Below are 8,074 nucleotides of genomic sequence, written 5' to 3'. Positions count from 1 at the left end.
GGAAACTCAAAGGAAATTTCCTAACAATCAAGTATGGCATAATCACACTCCCATATTCAATAACAATGCTCTCTTAATGGGAAAACGACCTATAAGATTCCCTGTATGGGAAGAAAGAGGCATACACTCATTAGGGGATATTTTTAATAACAAGGGCCTCTGTAGTTATGTCGAAATATGCATAAAGTTTAACCTCACCGAGTCCACATGGCTTTTTTACATACAGTTAAAACTTTGTATGAGATCTCACGGTGTTCCATTACACATACCAATTGAACACCACAGATACCACAAATTTTTCTATGACAGAAATACATTGGGAGGTTTTGTATCAGGTTTTTATTCACAATTACTAACGTCCTCGTACGAAACCCTTCAACTAGACAATGTCTGGAGGAGGGATATACCAGACCTGGAAAATGACTTTGATTGGCAAGGAGCCTGGGCAAATGTCCGACTTACATCAAGGAACCCGGATCATCAACAAATCAATCTGAACTATATTCACAGGACATACTTGACTCCTATAAGGCTGTGCAAAATGGGGCTTATACAAAACTCCAAATGCTCCCAATGTACAAATGGGGACGAAGGAACATTTATGCACATGTATTGGGACTGCCCACCAGTTAAGGCATTCTGGGAAGATGTGTCCCAACAATTATCAATACTCGTATTTTGGAATATACCTGTACACCCCGCGGTATTGCTATTGAATGATGTTTTTGAGTTTGCAGTGAACCCACAACTAAAAAGATTGGTTTTATCGGGTATCACAGTAGCTAAAAAACTGATTGCATCACGTTGGTTTCAACCGGAAAAAATGTGCCGGAAAGTGTGGTTTCTTACATATCTTGATGTGATATATCAAGAAATATCAACAGCAAGAATTCTAGGGCTCAATGAATCCAAAATGTTAATGTGGTTAGAAGTGGTGGAGAGAATAAAAGCTAGCCTATAATGGTGATGTCTGGTTAGGAGTGAGGGATAATAGAGGTACTATCCAAGAGGGGGTCCGGGAGGGGGGGATTTGAGCTGGAGCATATGTGTGTAGGGTTTTAGAAAATAGGTATTCGGGGTATATTATATACTAACATTTATATAATTGTAACTTCGCTGGATATACACGGTATACGGTTAAAATGTTATTATTGACTATTTTTGTTTTATCCTGTTTCTGTACTTGCATATATTTTAACCACCTTTACTGAAAGTTTCATTATACATTGTGTGTTGAGTACTGACTTTTAATAAGTTTTGTTTTGCAATAATAAAAAAAATTAAAAAAAAAAAAAAAAAAGAAGGAATAAAGGTAGATAAAAAGAGAGGGAATAAAGGGAGATGGAATAAAGAGAGACAGGGAGAAAGAGAGAGGAAATAAAGGGAGATAGAAAGAGGGAATAAAGGGAGAGCTAAAGGGATAGATAAATATATAGGGAATAAAGAGAGGGAATAAAGAGAAAGAGAGATAGGGAATAAAGGGAGAATGACAGATACAGGGAATACAGAGAGAGATAAAGAGATAGATAATAAAGGGAGAGAGACAGAGATAAGATAGGTAATACATAAAGAGAGAGAAGATGGACATATATGAGAGAGATAGGGAGATATAGAGAGGGGCTCGGGAGAGATGGTGGGGAGATAATGGTGGGGGAGAGGGGATAGCGAGATAGATGAGGAGATAAGGGTGGGTGAGAGAGGAGCTAATGAGAGACAGACAGGTGCAGGGAAATTAGAGAGTAAAATAGAGAGGGTAAAATTGTTGGATGTAGAAGAAGGTGCTGATATCTAACTTTTTTTAGAAAGAAGTTGTGTCAGATGGTACGTCTGAGAACTAGATAGCTGGAGGAAAGAGGGGGATGAGGAAAATTGAAAGATGAGAAAGGATGAAAGGATAGTGGAGAATGAGAAATAGAGAGAGAGAGAGAGAGAGAGAGAGAGAGAGAGAGAGAGAGAGAGAGAGAGAGAGAGAGAGAGAGAGAGAGAGAGAGAGAGAGAGAGAGAGAGAGAGAGAGAGAGAGAGAGAGAGAGAGAGAGAGAGAGAGAGAGAGAGAGACCGACATATAGGTGGATATTATAGACATGCAGACACAAAATCACAGGGGTGAAGGGGGACATATAGATAGATAGATAGATAGATAGATAGAGATAGTTGGATAGAGAGATGGTGAAGGAGATGAGGGAGACAAACATGGAAGTGAACAGAGAGGGAGGGAGGTATACAAATGAAACAGCAGAGTAGCCCGTTGAGATGAGGACACAAGGTCAGAGAGAGAGAGAGGGATGAGTCACTGGCAAAATGACAATGGTGAAGGAGGGTGTGAATGAAAGAGAGGGGTCTGATTTCTTTCTGAGAGGTGAATAGAGGGATAGAGAGAGGCTGATAGAGTAAGTCAGAGGTGGTGTTGGTGATGGGAGAGGTCTTTAACATCTTAAGCCCTAGCCATATTTTCAGAAAATTCGCCTAAACGTACATACCCAAGTTAATGGAAGATTGCTCCACTTATACAAGGTCCATTTGCATGTTATTGGTATCTAGGGACATCTATGGACCTCATGGAATGTATTTACATTAAGGCTGTCAGTTTATCACGTTAATTAGATTAATTAATTACACCGCAAATTATTGCGTTATAAAAATGTATTACAAAAAATTATAATAATAATTAGATTTAATTTTTTTTTTCATTCCATTAAAACGTAGAATAAACATGTACAGACTTTTTTTTTAAATGGGCTATTTGCATGTTATTGGTATCTGAATCTATGGATCTGCAGGGAATGTATTCCCAGTGTCAGAAATACTGTGTCTGTTACTAGGCTTGAGTAAATTGTAATGAACCAACTGAGAATATCAATTCATGAATAACACCATGCTAAAATTGACCAGACCTGAAAAATCTAAGCAAATGAATAAAGGGACGATGATTAAACAGAAGGTTTTGTAGATACAGTACTGAATTCTGCCATCCGGACACATGCTATTTGAAATATGATTATAGAATATAAAATATCAGGCCTAAAATGGTTATGTGATTAAAATGCGATTAATTAGATTAATTCATTACAAATCCTGTAATTAATTAGATACTTTTTTTTTTATCGCCTGACAGCACTAATTTACAGTGTCAGACATATTGTCTCTGTCACTATGCTTGAGTAAATTCTAATGAACCAAAGGAGAATATAAATGATTATTATAAATGTTTTTCTTCATCTTTGACGGTGAATGCCGTCAGAATTGACCAGATGTGAAACATGCCACTGAGCTCATTCAGCAAATGAATAAAGGGCAGATTATTTACAGTGGTTTTGTTTCGAGTTCTTGAAATCTGAGGGGTAGAAAGTCAACAACTGAAATATGGAGAAGGACAAGGACAAAGGGGCACAGACGAGATGTCAAAAACATATTTAGATAGAAGAGAGAGGAATACTAATATTATACTCTGGGAAAGAGAGGTAGATGAATATTAATATACTCTGAGAGAGAGAGAAATGTAGAGGAATATTAATATATTCAGAGAGAGAGGTAGAGGAATATTAATATACTCAGAGAGAGAGGTAGAGGAATATTAATATACTCCGAGAGAGAGGTAGAGGAATATTAATATACTTGGAGAGAGAGGTAGAGGAATATTAATATACTCAGAGAGAGAGGTAGAGGAATATTAATATACTCCGAGAGAGAGGTAGAGGAATATTAATATACTCCGAGAGAGAGGTAGAGGAATATTAATATACTCCAAGAGAGAGGTAGAGGAATATTAATATACTTGGAGAGAGAGGTAGAAGAATATACATTTTTTTTGATCCACTTTTTCTCCCATTTTCTATATTTTCTCCCATCCCAATTTCGTATCATCCAATTCAACCCTCCCCTGTCACGAACACTGTTTCTTGCCTCCCACAAGCCGACTGCAATGTGGACTAAGTCATACATAGCACAAGTCCCCTCCGGTACTTGAGGTAACAGCAGTCGCATCTTTTCACCTGCGCAGCTCGATCTCTCAGTGGCGAGGAGTAACGCGTGGGAGGCTCACACTGCCCCCGACACTTCCTGATTCCACTGTGCAGGCGCACCAACCGACCTGTAGGAGTCGCTGTCCACAAAGCCCGATCCCCACCCATCAGTTTCCCACCCCCTAATACGGCCAATGTGTATTAGTACGGACGACCAGCTAAACTGAAAGCAAATGTGGAGCGCTGGGCTCGAACAGGCGAGCCCAGCGTCTCCAGATTTCATGGCGAGCGCCTTGCCCACTACGCCACGTAGCCGCCGTGGTAGAAGAATATTAATATACTCAGAGAGAGAGGTAGAGGAATATTAATATACTCCGAGAGAGAGAGGTAGATGAATATTAATATACTCAGAGAGAGAGGTAGAGAAATATTAATATACTTGGAGAGAGAGAGAGGGGTAGAGAGAAATTAATAGTATACTCTGAGAGAGAGAGATAGATAGATAGAGAGAGAGAGGTAGAGGAATATTAATATTATACTCTGAGAGAGCGGTAGAGGAATATGAATATTGTCCTCCGAGACAGGAGGAGAGGGAGGGAGGGATGGAGGGAGCTGTGAGGCAGCGAGAGCTAGGTTCGGCTCCAGTGTGAGTGCATATCCGTGGCAGGGTGGCACAGTGGTCAGCACTGTTGCCTCACAGCAAGGAGGCCCTGCATGTTTTCTAAGTGTTTGCGCCTCTGGGTCCTCCTGGTTCCTCCCACACCATAAAACACACACGCATGCTAGGTTCACACTCCCAGCCGTCGCCCTTCACCAAGGCTCCGACTGGAGTGAGTCCCCGGCCGCCTGTCTGCGGCCGCCCACCGCTTCTAAGTGGTTCGGAGGGGTCAAATGCAGAGGAATAACGTCCCCACAGGGATTAATAAAGTATCGCTTAACTTAACTTAACTTAATAAATCAGAAAGGTCTTTATTGCCAAGTAGTTTTCACATACAAGGAATTTGATTTGGTCGTTTTCTTTTGGTGCGACATCAACGGACAAGTTTCAAGTTTCTTTAATAGTTGTCATACAGTACAGAATACTTTTATACAAAATGCTTCTTACTGTTACGCTCCAGAGACTGTGCTAGACAAGATAAGTATCAATAACATAGTATAGCATGTAAATTAGAAGTAGAAAATGAGGTCACAGTGTTCAGTATAGACATATGTACAATGTTCGATGCAGAATAGACGTAACTGAGTTACCATATAATATACAATACTATATAGTGCAAAGCAGAAATGGGATGAGGTTCAATTTAGGTACAATTTACAGTAAGGTGTACGAGTTGTAGTGCAATCCTTTATCAATAAATATAAAGTGTGGGGAGTGGGTGCTACAGTGTGTTTGTTTAAAGTGAGTGTGTGCTATAAAGTGTGGGGAGTGGGTGCTACAGTGTGTTTGTTTAAAGTGAGTGTGTGCGTGTGGATGTGTGTGCTATGTGCGTTTGATGGTTGTTGTGTAGTGTTCATTGTTCGTTGAGCAGCCTGATGGCCTGGGGATAGAAGCTTCTTCTGAGTCTTTCTGTGCTCGCCTTGAGACTCCGGTATCGCTTGCCTGACCGCAGCAGTTCAAAGAGGCAGTTGTTCGGGTGACTGGAGTCCTTAATGATTCTCTTAGCCTTCCCCTTGCACCGCTTGTTGTAAATGTTCTGGAGGGTGGGGAGCCCCCCTCCAATTGTGCGTTCGGCTGAACGCGTCACTCTTTGTAGTCTGCTTTGGTCTTGTGCAGTGCTATTCCCAAACCAGGAGGTGATGTTGCCGGTCAAGATGCTCTCTATTGTACATGAGTAGAAGTTCTTAAGGATCTTCTGACTGACTTGGAGGGATGGAGGGAGCTGTGAGGCAGCGAGAGCTAGGTTCAGACGATTACAGTAGAATAAAATAAAATAATAAAATAATAAATAAAATAAAAACGTGGAATATAAACTAAATTAGAATAGAAGCATCAATATAATATAATATAGTTATAAAATGTTAATATAAAATAGGCCAGGGCTGTGCAGGATGTGGTCAAGTATATACACTAATTGGAATAAAAATAGCAATACAGTGGCGATGGAATATTTAGCAGGGCTGTGCAATTGAGCAGTAATGTGCAAAAAGTATGAACAGTGGAGTATGAATAAGTATGAAGAGTTTTGATTGTATATACAAATATATATTCCAGTAGGGGTGTGTTAATGTAACACAGTGGGGGGTGTCAGTGGGGGGTCCCCAGCCTTGTTGATGAGGCTCACTGCAGAGGGGTAGAAGCTGTTCTTGTGGCGTGCGGTTGTGGCCCTGATGGACCGCAGCCTCCTGCCAGAGGGGCGTGTCTCAAACAGATTGTGACCGGGGGGGGGGGGGGGGGGGGGGGGGGTGGTAGGGGTCGGCCACAATCTTGCCAGCACCCTTCAGTGTTCTGGAGGCGTACAGGTCCTGAGAGATGGCAGGTTGCAGCCGAGTGGATGACACGCGGCTGCAGCCCGCCTTTGTCCTTGTCCGTGGCTGCCGCGTACCATACTGTGATGGAGGAGGAGAGGTTGGACTCGATCATGGCCGTGTAGAAGTGCACCAGCATAGTCTTTGGCAGGTTGCATTTCTGCAGCTGCCACAGGAAGAACGTCCTCTGCTGTGCTTTCTTGACAAGCTCTCACTTAAGGTCATCGGGGATGGAGTCACACAGGGTGATGGGGGTGGGTGGAGCTGGGGCTGGGGTCGTTCTGTAGTCTTAAGAGATTTGGCCTCCAGATTGTTCTGGCTCCACCGGGTCACCAGATGGTCAATACCCCACCTCTAGATGGACTCATCCCCACCAGAGATGAGTCCGATGAGGAGGAGAGGAGAGGGGCAAGAACACAGCCTTGGGGGGTTTAACTGACAGGTTGTCATCCCTTTAGCAAATAGCAAGGAGGGAGATATACATCTCTCCAACTATCTCATGAAGGACACAGTGGTGAGTGTCATATCTATCATTAGTGATGAATGACTGATGAGAAAAACGCTCCAACAACCCTCTTCCTACTAATCAAAGGAACGCTGGTTCTGTCCCTGTATAGGAAGCCAATTTTCTGTCGCAATTTGGAGGCAAGGCGGTCCACTGGAATTTAAATGTAAATTTCTCATCGAGCCACGATATTTATATTCAGTGACTTTCGATGCTAGAAGCACTTATGGTAGATATGTGCACACCGTCATATGTATGATATGATGATTTATTCATGATCTTCATTAGTGATTCATTGGTGATTAGTAAAGGCTCACCTTCTCTTTCTTATAGACAAGTGTGTAGGAAAATAATTTCATAAGCAAGATGAGAGAAAACCCCCACATACAGTCCTTTTACTTGCTATAGATTTTATTTTAAGTACAATGTTTTCAGTCATTTTGATCTTTATCAGGTAAAATAAATAACAGAGACTATTTCCCAGGCAAATATAGCCAACATCTGTACAGGTAAGACCAACCAGGGAACAGGAGCCGTTTCTGCTATTTAAAGAAACACAATTTGATATAATTGGTGCATTTTGGCTTTCCTGGATATCGGAAAGAGATTATGATGATTGCTTAATCCAATGGGGACATATACAGCTTTGGGGACAACATTCTACAGCGTTAGTGTAACTGTGATCAATGCACATCGATGATATGATTGATGTGCTGTCGGTAAACACCCTGGTAGGCTGATCGATGACCTGAACCAGATTGCAAGCACTAGTTACAGTGAGCCGTTGTCTTCTTCAGGACCGCTTGAAAGCAATTTCCTTCCCAGGAAATGAATCCCTCTTCATATCACATACTCTTATCACGCATTTCACACAAATGTCAGGCGGCCTATCACAGCGTCTCAACAGCAAAGGCTTTAGGATCAATAGGCTGCTGATGATTTTTGGCAACATTTTAGATTTCTTATTATATCTCGACAGTAATCGATAGTGAAAAAAAAAAAAGAAAACATAAATAAGACTTGCCACCAAAATGAAAGCAATATTTCATTCCGGTAAGTGGCAGGAGCTAAAACAATGACATCCAATTAAAACGAACGACCAAAGTCAAATGATTGTAACGAGCGAGCCATCTCTCAAACCCT

The sequence above is a fragment of the Notolepis coatsorum genome, assembly GCF_963971535.1.
Source record: "Notolepis coatsorum genome assembly, chromosome: 3".
NCBI classification, from domain to species: Eukaryota; Metazoa; Chordata; class Actinopteri; order Aulopiformes; family Paralepididae; genus Notolepis; species Notolepis coatsorum.
The sequence above is the reverse complement of the archived record's forward strand: the minus strand, read 5'-3'. Positions refer to the sequence as shown.